The 15537-nt window shown below is 42.4% G+C and overlaps 1 protein-coding gene across 1 annotated transcript in view; it reads left to right on the top strand.

Annotated features, from left to right (window-relative positions):
* Window positions 1–14246: 14246 nt before the first annotated feature.
* Window positions 14247–15537, top strand: part of TNC (tenascin C) — a 106148-nt gene continuing 104857 nt past the window's right edge. The window contains exon 1 of the mRNA XM_054221014.1: window positions 14247–14273. The gene's annotated coding sequence lies outside the window, so the exon portion shown is untranslated. The remainder of the gene's footprint in view (window positions 14274–15537) is intronic.

The following is a 15537-nucleotide window of genomic DNA, read 5'->3' on the forward strand; positions in this document are numbered from 1 at the left end:
GGTACCGGTAACAGTACCCCGACTCCCTTTGTTGTACTCTTCTTTACCAGCTGGGGAGAAACAGGACTCGGATAGCCGCCTCAGACAGCTAAAGAGGTCAAAGGAAATCCTTTTGCTGTGCTTTGATTGCAACCTACTGGGATTAAGAGAGGCAAGAAAGTGTAGTGGATCCCAAGTTTCAGCTATCCATTAGTGAGGAAGTGTCATAATCTTGTCTTAGGGTTTTAGTTTAAATTTAAACAGCCCGTGTTTTCAGCTCTAGAAGCTGTGGGTTTGCTCTCTGGGGGAATGATGGTGTTTTTTCAAGCAGCTGGTTGCGTGGAACTGACTCCCCTGCAGAGATGAAAATGTGAATGTGGCAAATACCAAATACCAGGCCCTGCTGTGAAGAAATGGGGTACCACTGTCTGTCCTCTTTTCCTCCATCCATGGCCCCATGAGTGAAGGTCCCTGGCTCTCGTATTGAAAGCTCAGATTAACAGCTGACTAATGTTTGGCTGATAAAATCATTTAACCATAATCCCAAATGGCAAAGTTTATAAATGATGGGTTCATGGTTTTGTTTGTTTGGTTTTTTTTGGGTTTTTTTTTGGTTTTTTTTAAGTGTAAAGAGAGGGGTGGAAGGGGAGTTGTTGTTTTGGTTCCATTCTTATTTGCTTTTAACCTCAAACACAATTGGCACAGAAAAAGAATTCTCCAAAGACTCTGAAAATAGCAAATCTGAATAAGCATAATATTTTGCAAATGAGATAGCACAAGTGCGCACAGTATCCCGGCAGTAGTGCTCAGAGGAGGAACATCAGCAGTCACCTCCAAGGAATGAAGGCATTAATCTCAGGAGCAGAAAACAAAGAGGAAACATTGAAGCAGACACCTAAACATGACTCATTACACCATTTGTCTCAATTAACATACTGAGACAATGGACTGATTGTCTCAGGAACATTGGGTCATGTTATACCCAAGGGCATGTGTTGAGGAGGAATTAGCCTCTTGTCATGAAGTAGTGTATAATGCCCTCCTTAGACAGTAGCTGAGTCATCAGTCATGAAAGAGGCAATAAATCCTGAAGAGGAAAAGCGGTTAATTGGTTAGAGCAAAGGAGCTAGAGCTCAGGGCTCCCTGGCCCAACCTCTGGCTTTAGAATGACACATTGAAGCCCTGGGCAAGACATCTAACCTTTATGTGCCTCTGCTTCCTCAAAATGAGATAAATTATATCTGTCTCATAAGAAGGGCTGCCTTTTGACTCTCTTGTTATTGAACACAGTGTCTCATACTCATTATTGGATGTGTATCTCCTCGTTCCTATGAGTATTGAAAATTTCTGATTTAAAGCTGCAAGACTGATAGGGAAGTTAGATGACTGCCCTAAGGTGCAAAGAAGGGAGATGGAAAAAAGCCACAAAAGACATAAACATGAGAGAGAGGAGGGAGTACCCAAAATGGGGAGGTAATAAGGGTTTGACCATTAAATACTTTGTTTCACAGTGATAGATACAAAGGATGTTAAATGTGTTCTACGGGAGAATAAATGATTCTTTTAATCAATGAGCCATTGATGTTGCAATGCAATAATTAATGTTGTTGACTTGTGATTTTTAGAAGGAACTTTTTCTTTTCCAATTCCTGTTCTGTGTCCTAGAAACCAGAGGGGCAGGGATTTATGAGCTTTACTGTTTTTCTATTTAGTGGAGATTGATTTTTCTTGATGGAGGAGATTGAAAAGGGGACTTGTCCTTACTTCTTGAGCTGAGAGGCAAGATGATGCTTCTCCGGCTTACTCTAACTCTATATAGCTATGAAAAAATAGGTAAACATATTTCAGCTGAGACCAATACTGGTTTGGGAAGGGATTTTATTAGTGAAACAGATTTGCAGAGACAATCTTTGTTTTAGTACTTAATGAAGGTGGGGCAGTTTTGCTTCTCTACTGTAGACTTTTAAGGAATCTGATTTATCCTCTCTTTCTGTATCTGTCCTCAGACTACTTTGGACAGTGATATCTTGAAGAGTTGGCATAACTTTGCAGACTGACTTATGTTACAGTGGATGGGATGAAGTGTTTTAAATTAAAGTTAGTTGCTGGTGTTGGCATCAAAGTGATTTATCCACAGAAGTTTACATTTGCTTGCCGGATGCATGGTGCAGTTACAGGTGTTGATGGGAGTTGCAATGTTGCAGGGAGAAGAGGGCTAGCTCTCCTGAAGCCCAGCCCTACTGACACACCAGAAGAAACGAATGCAAGCATAAAGGGAAATGCTAAAAGGCTAAGGCAGCATCCCACTTTACATTGCATCTTCTTCCCTTTGAGCCTTTTTCACATGTAAATTACTGAAGAATAGATTCAAGAGTGAAGATTTGCTGTTGGCCTTTATGCCATCTCTGTGTCTCACCTCTTGCTTCATTTTACTTCTGTCTTTCAGTGAGCAATGGTGACTCTGCCCCTTGGTCTTACTAATATCTGTTTATAACACCTCAGCTCACACGTCTGAATTCCTCCTCTTTCCCTCTGTGGTCTAGAATTGTTCCTCTGCCCTAAAAGACTCTCCACAGAGCCTTTGTGTCTGCTTGGTTACCTGAGCCTTTGCCAGATATCCCCTCAAGATGCCAGTGTGTCTATTATAATGCCACCATCTAGAATCGGGCCCTACCTATGCCTGTCAGAGACGGTTCTTCAGTTACGTTTTCAGACTACGCGTGCTCTTATGGGAGTTTTTCATCAGACTCAGATCTCAGTCGTCTTGTATATTTTACTTTTCAATAAAGCTTGTCTCTCTTCTATTTCTTCCCTGTCTTTGCCCCAGTCTCTCTTTCTCCTCCTCCTTCTCTGTCTTGAACTTCCTTACACCTGAGAATGTTTTTCCTCTATGAAGGAGTAATAGCTTGTTATAGCCTAAATAGCAAAGAGTTTGAAGCCAAGGGTGTGTTTTCAACGCAGGCAGACCTTGGTTGCACTTCTTGTGCTCCAAGAAAGCCTGACATGAGCCAGTTCAGATCCAAATCAACAGAGAGGCAAAGCGTAGTAACTTGTCCTCTGTGTCCTGTTAAAACAGTTGCTACGTGTCTGACCCACTCTGAGTATGACTAAGGGAACTGCCTCAGTCCCTGCGGATATGATCTAGTCCAACTATAAGGCAAGATTTTTAAACAGGGCTTGCTACACATATAGTGTAAGGTTGTAATACACTTGCATTTCCCATTTCTGTGGTGTATCTGTAAAATTCTGGGCAAATGGCTGAAAGCAAAAAAAATCCTGAGTGATCTGTCATCTTATTTCTTACACAAATGGTAAAGTTTGCATATACCAACAAGTACATATGACAAAATAAATTATGTTTACACATCTGGATGAATGAATATTCATAGAAAGGTTTTGGGTCCATCTCTGAATTTTATTCTGGTTTTTAGAATCTCCCCTACCTTGTTCTGTGTAGGAAACATAATTGAGTTGGTTACAGACTGTGATACTCGTACTTATATGGAGCGGCGACTTGCCCCATATATGTTTTCCACCACTTCCCTGATAAAAAGCGACATAGGTAAGGAGCGGAAGTATAAAAATTAGTGATGGTAAAAACTGGCTGCACAGGGAACGTATGTGAAACACACTGCTGCGATGCTGTCCCCGGTTCCATATGTGCACGCAGGCTTCCTTTCTGGCTTACTCTGGTTAATCTTTGGATGCCGCTATTTCTTTTCCTGCTAGGAAGGAGGGGAATTTCATTCCTTACTTCACAAACCCAAGACAGCTCTCTGAATGAAATGGAGATGTTAGCAGGTAATCCAAAGGAGTGGGTCACAAAATGCTCCCATTTCCTAGGTAGTTGCCTGAAATGAAGGAGCCCTTTATTCAATGCTATTTTGAAAAGGAACAAGGCAGTTCTAGTGTGTTTGCACTTTCCAGCCTATGTCAAAGGGGGTGTCTCTGTGTGGTCAGTCCGTGAATAGGGTACCTAGCCTATATAAATAGATAATGATCATCCCAGCTTAGGCATAATTTTGAGTTTTCCTTTTGATAGCAATGTGACCAAAAAGTATGAGGTAGGTAGTGTATGCATGGAAGGTATTGATTTCCTGTGAGACAATAATGTCTTTAACAGAAAAATATTTCAGGAGGGAGCAGGATCACTGCAGATAGTTGATAGCTTTTGCAGGGACTAGTGTTGTTAAAGCAAACACCTCAGACTGTTCCTTGGAAAAGTAACTTAATGGTTGAAATCGTGTATTTTCTGCAAACTAATTATGGGTACAACAACGCTGAGCACTTCCAGAAACTCCTGACTAATTGTTCCTTAAGGGGGGGAGCGGGGGGATTGCTTAGCATCCAGATGTGACAAAGGATAGGAAAGCCTAAACATGTTTGCAGGGAATTGTAGCAAAAAGCCAGCATGGCACAGCAAAGCTGAAGAGAAGCTCACTGCTTCCTGAGTTTCAGGCCCTTGGTCTGGAAAGCAGGTGACAGTATCCCTGGTATCCATGACTGGATTTTTTTAGCTCTTTTTGGGTTGTTTTAACCCAAGCACAGCAGGCAGGACAAGGCAAATGGGGAGCTGCTGTCTGGCCATAGCTTTTTCACCAAACATACAGAGCAAACAGAAAACCAGACAACTGAAGGGATTTCACCATCTGTCACAAGGAGGTCGAAGACTCCATACAATTAATTACCCTCTGAGTTTTCTAGGAAAAAGACCTCCTATTTAAGAACACTTAGATTTTGGGGTTTAGCAGTAAAGTTGTGGTTTCTTGGCTGTCTCCTCAGGGGGCAAGTGAGCTGTAGGTTAAGAACTGTTTTCCTCAAAAGCTGCCTTGACACGCCTGGGTTTGTTGTTGCTTTCTGATGGGAAGCGATCAGCTAAAGAGCAGACAGTGCTGAAGATCATGCAAGTTCATGTCTTCTCCGCTCCTCCAGTTCATCCCCACCCAAACCCAGAGCTACAGTCAGTTCTCTTGAAATCAGTCAACCCCTGCAACATTGCCTACCTCAGAGCCTCTTCTGCAGAGTCCTTGGTTAACTGTAGTAGGGGAAATAGCTGAGGAATAATAAGAAACATACTATGTGGTGATTGCGTTCCCCTCTCTCCCTCACAAATCTTCAAAAAGTGGCTGCCACGGCCTTTTGAGCAAGGTCAGTAAAGCCTTTAGAAAGGCAATGAGTTTGTGGTTTTCCCATGGCGTGCTTTGTGAGCATGGTGCTCAGTTGGCCAAGCTAAATTGTGCTTTTGATAGTCACTGCAGGCTGTCTTTAAAAGATGTAGCAGAAAACCAGCAGCATTAGTGAGAAGTGAGATTTGGGAAGAGATAATGCTCTACCATCTGCCGGGGTATTTTGCAACTTAGTATGCTAAAGCAGTGGATCTTCTAGGCAAGTCACCTGTTAAAGGCACCTAGGTATGGCTTCAGAGTTCTTGGTGTGATAAGGATCAAAGTCTCATCATGAACCTTCTCCAGTAACATCTGTGCCTACAAGTGGTTGCTGACAGAAGTATTAATGGTGATGGCAATTAGACGGTGAAGCCCAAAGGGTGAATATGGATCTGTTTATATTTTTAGCAGTTTATTTTGCAGCAGAGGACTATGCATTGAAGCATTCATTTCTTCTACTATCGTGCAAACAACTACAGTCTGAACCTTGTTTGTTTACAAATCAAAATGTTTGGATAGCAGGCTTTCTTGGGGAGACACTCTAAATCCAGGGAGTGAAAACTATTGTGCTCTCAAGTTACCTTTTTTAGTGGAAAACAAGAAAACGAAACAAATCTGACTGCATCCTGGGTCAGAGCTTGTAGTTGATTTAGACAGTCAGATCAACTTTGCTCTTGATTACGAGATAAGACTCTTATTTCCTTCCCCGCTAGTGAAGAAAAATTATAACCAATGTACAATGGCAATTAAGAGTGCTAAATTCCCAGGGGACGATGCTGTACAAATGGCTTTTGCTTGTTGTATTTTTTTTGTTGTTTTGGAAATGAACTGTTTCACAAAGACTTTAATCCATTTTATATATTTACTACTTGACAAATGAGGCTTCGTTCTTTTAAAGACGCTAAAAATAAACCTGAAATCATAACAAAAGCAGCTTGATAGTCTTCAGATGTGAAGCTTGCAGGAATTACTTTTTGGCCTCCTGAAACTAGATTTCTCCAAATGGTGAGGTTTGCTGGACAGTCTGATCTGCACTGTTGGTGTGACGGCTGCCCTTTCTGCAGGCACACACTGAAGAGCTTCAGGGGAAAGAGCAGCTTTTTTCCAGTAGCTGGTTCTTGAGTCTTACAAAGATATTTCAAAAACAAACAAACGAAATCCCCAACACCAAACCAGCTCCAAACAAACAAATAATTACCCCACCCCCGCAAAAAAAGGGGCAAAAAAAAAAAAAAAATAATTTAATAAATAAGAAAATCAGGACTTCTATTAATCTTCAGATGTGAAAGTGGACACAGCTCTTCTTTGGCCTCAAGAAATGGGATTTTCCAAGTGGTTCGTTTTGCTTGACAGTTTCTTCCTGTTGGCAGCAAGATCTTTAAAAATTCCCAGACATCCACTGCTGATGGTGTTTGCAGGAAGTGCCAGTGCTGTTTCCCAGAGTCAAGCTACAAACCCTGTCAGGACTTCTCCGTTATCTAACAAGCCACACACCCAGCTTCACACCGTGAGTCATTTTACTAACAGAGAAAGGCCGAGTGGATGACTGGGATTTTTTTTAAAAACTTGATGCTAGTAGGTAGCCAACTGTTCTTGGAAATGGAGCAGTTTTGATTAAACTTATCTGGAGGAGTTCTATCACCACCAATTCCAGCTAGGGAGAAATTTAGAGGAAGGGCTCAGGCCAGCCAGTGGTTAAGTGGATGAAGTCAGATTCAAGTCATCTTTTTGCAGAGGTTAATTGTGGTAACTCAGTCCCATTTAGGAGGGTGACTGGGTTCAGTGTTCAGTTACTTACCTAAAACTGGTGCAATTCTGATAGGAAAGACTAACTGATTAAGATGCTTTCCTAAGATGTGACACTTCAAGCAGTAACTTGAACCTACTTTAGCACAATTATTAGGAGTGCCATGGACACTAATTTCTTAGTGACTTCTTGGGATTTATATTTCATTATTGTGCTGGTTTGGGGCTGGGATAGAGATAATTTTTTTCATAGTACCGAGTATGGGTCTATGTTTTGGATTTGTGCTGAAAACAGTGTTGATAACACAGGGATGTTTTCGTTATGGCTGAGCAGTGCTTACATGGGGTCAAGGCCTTTTCTGCTCCTCACCTCACCCCACCAGCAAGGGCTGGGTGTGCACAAGAATTTGGGAGGAGATGCAGCTGGGACAGCTGACCCCAACTCTGCCCAAATAGATATTCCATGCTGCGACATCATGTCAGTATATAAAGCTGGGGGAAGAAGGGGGTGACATTGGAGTTACGATGTTTGTCTTCCCAAGTCACCGCTATGCTTGATGGAGCCCTGCTTTCCTGGAGATGGCTGGACACCTGCCTGCCAATGGGAAAGCAAATGGATTCCTTGTTTTGCTTTGCTTGAGTGTGTGGCTTTTTCTTTACCTATCAAGTTGTCTTTTATCTCAACCCATGAGTGTTGTCACTTTTACTCTTCCAATTTTCTCCCCCATCCTGGAGAGAGAGCACGGGGGAAGAGAGCAAGGGGCTGCGTAGTGCTGCATTGCTGGCTGGGGTTAAACCACAACAGTTAATAGAATGAAAATGTTTTGATTTCATCCCAATGTGGTGTGAAAAGAAAAAAAACCTTTGAAGTTTTATCTTTTCTATAACATGGATTTTTAATTTCTTTTTCCCCCGACAGATTTTTGTAATGAAATGTTCCGATATTGCTGCAAATTCCAGAACATGCTGCAGAGCACATGTGAGCACGTAAGATATTGCAAATATGGTGACTAGTGCCCTGGTGCTTGAATCAATATCAAGTCTGACATTCACAGCATTGACTGTGGTGGTAGTTCTCATCATGTTACTCCGATTTAGTTACTGGAATACAAGATCTTGTGCTTAACTTTCATGTGTATTGGGATTGCCTCATACTATTGGTTTGAAAGTGGATGGCAGACATGAATTACCCTCCTTCCAACATCCCACTTGCACACCCGGAGAAGTTCAAGTGTCAGTGAGATTCCTGTCCTAACTGCAATAAGCAGCCTGCTGTCCTATGCAGATGTAGCACCGACTTGTTTCAGCCCTGATGCTGTAATGTGTTAAGCATCTGCATGTTGGCCTGACTTTAGAACTGAGTAGGACTCTAAGAAATTTGCAGTGACGTACATTGCCACGGGAAATCATTTTTGTATGCCTCATATGGAAGAATGGGCCAAAGCCATGCTCTGCACTAGAAATGAGCAGAACATTTCGGAGAATAACACTGGACTGATTAATTTTCAGTATTTTTAAGCTTTGAGGTATTTTGTAGAATAATTTTTCAGTATTGCAACAGTATTGTTGGTTTTATCACTATCATTATGAAATAGGAAAAATTCTCAAGTATCTCACAGAAAGGAAGTCAAAGTAAATTGAGATTTTCTGCTCAGAAGTTTGCATTTAGAATACAAGCTTAAAAAGCAAGCGAACAAGGGAAAAATAAGCTGTAAGGAAAAGGAAACTCAGAAAGAGAAAGATTCTTCCAGCAGTCAAAAAAAATCATGTCTGAAGCATGGTTTGGTGGCGAAAGATTCTCTTTTTGAATATATGGATCCAATTAAAATTGGAATAGTGTGCATCCCTTACTGGAAAGTTGCATGTACCTAATTGACTAACAGTGGAAATGAGGGTGAATGATTAACAGATGGGACAACAATAGGGAAAGATGAAGAATGTCATCCCTTCTAAAAGTGCGTTGATTAAAAAACAAAACAAAAACTTGTTAGAAAAAAGTTTTTGGATTGTTCCCCTCATACCAAAACAAGCGCGTTATTTACAGTTACTATAAACGTAAATGGTCTATGAGCTCTTGAACAGCATCAGCAATGAATCAGAAGAAAGATGAGTTCTGCCTTTCTGAGTTCGAATGGAGCCATTGTATAGGCATGAACCAACACCAAACAGACCTCAGGCACTTGAAAAGCTGCACTGCAAGTCGTGGTAGGGGCAGCCTTTGCTTAATCTTCACAAAAGTGACTTTGATAACTAGCCCTTTTAAAGTAAAACTTTACTGGAAGTAATTTTTTCCATTTTTGTGAGAACAGAACTCTGGCTTGATGCTCGTGCTGCTATACCACTTGGGCTTAGAGTTTAATTTATGAGTGACAAAGATCACTTTGTCTTTCTCTTTCCTGAAGTGCATGTTTTCCTGCATGTCTTTGCTCCCTTCCCTCCAGTAGTTTGTTCTGCCTAATTACACCGAGTGTCACAGCACGAGCAGGTGGTAAGCGTTGCAAAGAGCTGTGCTATCCATTTTCCCCAACCAGAAGCTGCCTCTAGCATCACTAAGGTTTCCGTAAGGCTTGTTTTGCAACTTGTTCTGTTTTGCAGAGCTAACATTTTCTCCAGAGTACACCAATTTTTCTTTGTCAGCCTTTCAGTTCAACTATAACAGAAGTTTGCAAGGAATTCAACTAGTTTTTACTGTCCCTCAAGACATTTTGCTGAGCCCTATTACACAATTTGCAGATTCTTGTGCTTTGCATTATAAATCACCTACTGTAGTGCATCTAGCTGCTGAAGGCAGCTAGCTGTATATGCCTCATTATAAACTTTCACAGTATATCTTGCATCTTTGAGCAGTTTTCTAGTTCTGCTGCAGCTATGCACATGCCTCAGGCAGCAGGGCCAGTACTGATGGAGGAAAAAACAGTAGCAGGTTCTAAATAAGTCATTATTGCTACTTGAAACATAATGCTGTTTTCTTAATGACACAGGCATTGGTGGCTGACAGGAGGGAAAATGCCTGATCTAGTTGTTAACTCATCTTCTCTCCCACTGTGGAAGCAAACTTAAGTCTGTGCAGCTTTCTTTTTTTTTTTTTTGAGTAGTATTTGTGATTGGTGAGAGTGGAACTAATTTGAATAACATAAAAGAAGCACCTCTTTATAGTTGTCCTAAATTCAAATCAAACATTGGCTTTTTATTTTTCTGAAGTACGTATTGTGTGCATTTTCTACGTTCTTGGCACAGTTGTCATACGCTGGGTCAAAAAATCCCCAACTCTTAAACAAAACAACTTTCTTCTAAATTCTAGAGCATCTCCTCTTCTTGGTAAGCAGGCCACTACTTAATTTTCTGCATTTGATCTCTGAGTGGCCTGTGAAAGGAAATTGCTCAACAAATCATGTTCTTAATTTACAAATGAATCAACATCATATTAAGAAATAAACCTCATAAAAATCCAGCTAACATATTTATATACGCCAGCTTTTATTGTTGCTTTGTTGTTTCTGAGGAGGCGCCAAGACTGAAAACTTAAAGGAAGTTCACTATCATCTTCTAGTTATGAGGAGCAACATAAAAGAGGAGGCTTTATGATAAACTTTTCTGTTCCCTTTTTTACCTGCTCTGTCTTGCATGGCATCAAGTACACGCTTTTCACGCTTACATTCTCATATGAAATAAGAATTAAAAATGTCTACTGGAAGGATATTTCTTAGAATCTTGATTTGGTTAAAAGTAGGATAGATTATTCCTCTACCCTTGCAAGATGTGTAATCATGTTATCTTGAGAAAGCTGGCTTTGCACATGCAAGAGAACTTGATCTTATGTTTCCAGGCAGGAGAAGGAAGATTGGCTATAGGATCTCGGGTACCCTGCCATCCCTCTGAGCATGTAAATCTGCTGCAGAGGCACTGCAGTTATTCTTTATGCTCTCACTCAGCTGCCAGCTACCCCTGGTTTACCCCAAATCTCTGAATCTCAATTTTTACTGCTAAAATCAACAATGATTAAAATTCTGCTAATTTATGTCCATCTATGACAACACTAATGAAGCAGGCAGCTCTTTTGCAGCTAAGCTCTAGTAATTTTCACAATGTAGATGTTGCCTTCTTTATCTTGTCTGTCTATTGGAGAGTGCTTTGACCTGCTGGGGAAAAAACTTTTAGGTGAAAGTGTTCCCTGTTCTACCTAGGAGCTCTGTAGTAAATTCTCCTTCTTGCCTGGCTTAATGACTTGGATACAGTCTTCTCTAGCAGCTCATCTGGGGTGAGTTGTTCTCCCATTCCAAATGCTCCACTTGATATGGGACATGATACAAATATGGGAACCGCTTCTTGTCCTTGCTCCAAGAAATATTTAGCTAGTGACACAAAGCAGAGCATGTTCATGAGGAGAAGCTGAGAGGCTGCCAGCTGGTAATTAGTGACTGCTGTGGGAGTTTTGACTCAAGGGTTCCCATCTTTGCTCCAAATCCAACAAATCTGGGAATTGGTCCTAAATCTCCTTCACCTTAAATAGCTTTGGCTGTTGACGTTGAGTTGAAGAGGACAGCACTACCTGTTGTCTTCTGGATTTTGTGTGAGATGGGTTCCACCTGCATTGGTGCTCTCTAGGAGACCATTTTGAAGAGAAGCATCTCCTTTCAGTCCAGAATTAAACACTGGATTTTCTTCAGGCTCCAACTCTCTCCTAGTCATTTTTAATATCTTGGTGATCTGTTGTTTGATATACTGGCTTCTTCCTGCAAAACATTAAAAGAGACTTCCTTTGTTACTGTGATAATTAATGAAGTGTTTGCATTTCTCAGTAATCCCAAATGGCTGGGCACAGGATCAAGAACCTGTCCTTATTTACATTGTCCTTTGAAGATTTTTATTCTAAATGTGAAGGTTCTCACCTCAACTGCAGCTAGAGAGGTGAACAGATTAGGGGTAAATGAAGTGTTGACATAAATGGAATTGAAAAAAGTATAAATGAGAGAGAAGTGGATTTTAAAGTGATATTATTCAGCTTGCTCAGAAGTTTGCCTGCTTTTCTTGCTCTGAAATCAAGGTATAAATTGCATTGGGTCTGATGATTTCAAAGCAGCATCCTCTTAATTTTGAAAGGATTTTGCTTTGAGACACTCCTGTAAGCTAGGATTGATGTTGGGGTTTTCCGGGTGAGGAAGAATGTCATGAAGGGACTGAGCACCACCTGAAAACACACAAGATTTCTGGTGGTGGTGGGAAATGTGGAATACACATCTTTGGCTAGTGCCTTAGTATCTAACCTCTTAATTAGAAGCCCATATATATGGGAGAAAAGTAATAAATGAAGGTTAAGCAAAGCTGAATCCTGTGCTGTTTATGTCTTTCTCAGCTAAAGTTTCCCACCATTCCTACAGTCATCTTTAAGTATTTCAAGTTGTTGTTTGTTTTTCCCTGTAATATTTTTGTTAGCAATTGGGATATCACTGAACGGATGACAAACACAAAGCGTTCTCAGCAAGAAAGACGTGACCAAGGCTGACATGAAAATTCTGTCTACCTCTACCCTTGTAAAAGAAGAGTGGGAAAGGTCCCCCCTAGGTCTTCAAATGTGCTTCATTACAATGAAGTGAGGTATTCTAATGTGACCTTGAGAGTTAAACCTCAATCGTGTGCATCCGGGCAGTGTCCCTGGGTCAGAGCTAGTATATTCGCCCAGGCAGGATTACTCAGAAAGCCTGTGCGATTTAGGGAGGCACAAGAGATTGCGCTGTTCTGAAAACCATGTGCCACAAACTTAATACCGGATGCACAGTCACATGAAAACAATTGTTTAAATGCTAAATGAAACCTCGTAACGAGGCCCAAAGCTCCCCATTTATGGTCTGACTGGAGCCCCAGCTGCGTTTGTGAGTGATTTCCCTGATTTCATGGCCCAGAAAGCGAAGCTCCAGCTGTCTTTCTGGGAGAAAGGTGTCCTGTGTTGCCCCAGGAGCGCGGCGCGGAGGTGGTGGAGGAGGAGGAAGCCACCCCAGCCTGGAGCACCAGGGACGTGCAGAGGAAATGACTGCCTACTGCTTTGGAGGGGATAATTTCACAGAGGAGGAGCTGGCTAAAGCCCTGTGAATATAATCTGGCCTAGGGCCACGCAGAAGCTAGGAATGACCTTAAATAGTAGTCGAACTTGTGTTAGCATGTGCTGCCTGAACAGTGGCTAGGGATGGCCTGGACTGCTGACTCACCGGCTGCTGGGGTGAGAGCTGGCGACTCTACGGCTTGCTCAACGTGGAAGATGGATGCTGCCTTATTCATCACTGTTCAGGACAGGATGTTGTAAGGTGTCCACAGATGCTTGCAGGAATCAACACGTCCAAATTTCCTTTGCGTCAGAGCAGGGAGTCTGTATTTCTGTGGAATAGAGGCCGCTGGCTACAAACTACAGCAAAAGCCAAATTCAGCTGAAATCTAGATCAGGCTCTGGATGCTGCTCGGGAGTCTGATCTGCAGTGTGGGCGTTGTCCTGCTGTTGTCCCAAATCTGAAGTACATCGCTGCCGTTTTAACGAGGAATTTTCATGGGCATTTCCATTCATATGTAAAGGTTATGCTTCAGGGGCAAAGTCTCATCTGTTAAAAAATTTAAAAAAAAAAAGCTTCCTCTTTTGAATAAAATTTGTAAAAGTGTGTACTGGGTAGTGGGTGGCAAGGTCTTGGTAGTGGGGAGGCTGCAGGGGGCCTGTGTGAGGAGAAGCCATGGCTGCCCCGCGCCGGACACGGCCTTGCTGCAGGGCATGGCTGGGCCTGCGAGCTACATTGGTGGTGCCTCTGTGAAAAACGTATTTTAAAAAGGAGCAAAACGCCACACAGGCAGTGAGGATGAGAAAAATAGAGTGAGGAAGCCACCCCGTAACCACCCAGGTCAGTGAGGGAGGAGGGGGAGCAGGTATTTCCCTGCAGCCTGGAGAGAGGGACGGGCCAGAGCCGACCCGCGCTGCAGCCCCTGGAGGACCCTGTGGTGGAGCAGGGGGAGGTTTCCTGACAGGAGCTGTGGCCTGCGTAGGACCACAGGTGTTTTAATTTGTTTCTCACTTTCCAAACCTTTTTTAATTGGCAATACATTAAATTACTTTTCAAAAAAAAAAATGTCTGTTTTGCCCCTGGCTGTAGTTGGTAAGGTATCTCCTTGTCTTTACCTCAGCCCACAAGTTTTCCATTTTGTTTTCTTCCCCTGCCCTGTTGAGGAGGGGTAGTTTTCTCAATCTCCTAACGTTTAACCAAAATCTGTTCAGGAAGAACCGATGCCTCAGCATCAGCATCTCCATCAGAACAGCCATCGCTGCCCATGGCCTTGGCAGCTGCTGTACCTCCCTGAGCCTGGGAGGTCTGCAGGAAGTGCAGGAGGTACCGTACAGCTGGAAGCTTGGTAAGCACAATTTACATACACTTTCTAATTCTAGGTGGGAATATAATGTTACCTTGGGCGAATCGTTTTAAAATAAATCATCTGAATCAGACACCTGCCTAGGTAATCACCATAGCAATTTCAAAACAAACAATAGTAACCTTAAAATTATCAAGAGAACCTAAGGAAAATGAAGACGTGGGTTGCCGTTTTGGAAAATATTTAAGATTATGCGTATATGGTCTTTTTGCAGACAAACATGCACTTGTTTACCACAGGCACTGAACTGACCAAAAGACACATGACTATGTAGAACTCTGTGCCTGAAATAGTACATGTCACATCTGTGCAGACCTCATTAATTGGGCTAAAGTATGTACCTGCAAAAGCTCTGCCACACTAGGTTCAAAGGGACCTGTGGCTGTCTGGGCCTGAATATAGGTTGAACAAACTCCTGCCTGTCTTCTGGGTACCGTGCCAATGTATCCAAAGTGAATCAAGAGCTGAAGCTTGTCAGTGGATCATCAGTCCCTGAGCCACCCCAGTATCCATGCTGTTCGGTGGATGTTCGTCCCTCAAGCTGGTCAGGGAACATCTTCCTTAACCGTCTGTATGCACATTTTTCCTTCAAAAAGTCATGCATGCAGCTGACTGAACTGCTTGAAATCATCATTTGGATTAAAGAGAAAAACAGTTAACATGATTAAATGGTTATTAAAAGGAGTCTGGAGGAAGGAAAAGGGCACAGGCACCCGTATATCTCACTCTGGGGTATCTGCGTCAACAAAGCCAGAAAAGCAGCTGTTGGGATTGTTAGCAGAGAGCTCTGAAGCGATGATGTCTTTACATGAAAATGTGCAGTTAGCATCCTGCTGTGATAGTATCAGCAGCTGCTTCTAGCTTCAGCCATTCTCTGGAGTTCAGGCTCCACATGCAAACCAGCTGAACTCTGTCTGTCCACATCGAGGGGGGAATACTAGGCACTTGGACTGGCTTCCCTGCTCTAATCTGGAAGGATCAACGAGTTCACGGCTCAGGAATGCTCCTAAGAAACCACAACAAGGGAATATGAGCAACTGCAGACATGGAAAGTCTGTGCACTACAGACCCAACTTCCCTGCAGAGAAGGGGAAAAAGTAGAGGGAGGTAGGGATGACCCAAAGAAGGAAAAGCTCCAGGATTTCTGACTCATGTCCCTTAAGGGGTCTTAAAGCAGCACATCATGCTACTTCCTATGGAGAACATGGGATTTCCTGGTGGCACCTGAAATAGGCCGGGGCAGGTC

The sequence above is a fragment of the Rissa tridactyla genome, chromosome 14 (assembly GCF_028500815.1).
Source record: "Rissa tridactyla isolate bRisTri1 chromosome 14, bRisTri1.patW.cur.20221130, whole genome shotgun sequence".
NCBI lineage: Eukaryota > Metazoa > Chordata > Aves > Charadriiformes > Laridae > Rissa > Rissa tridactyla.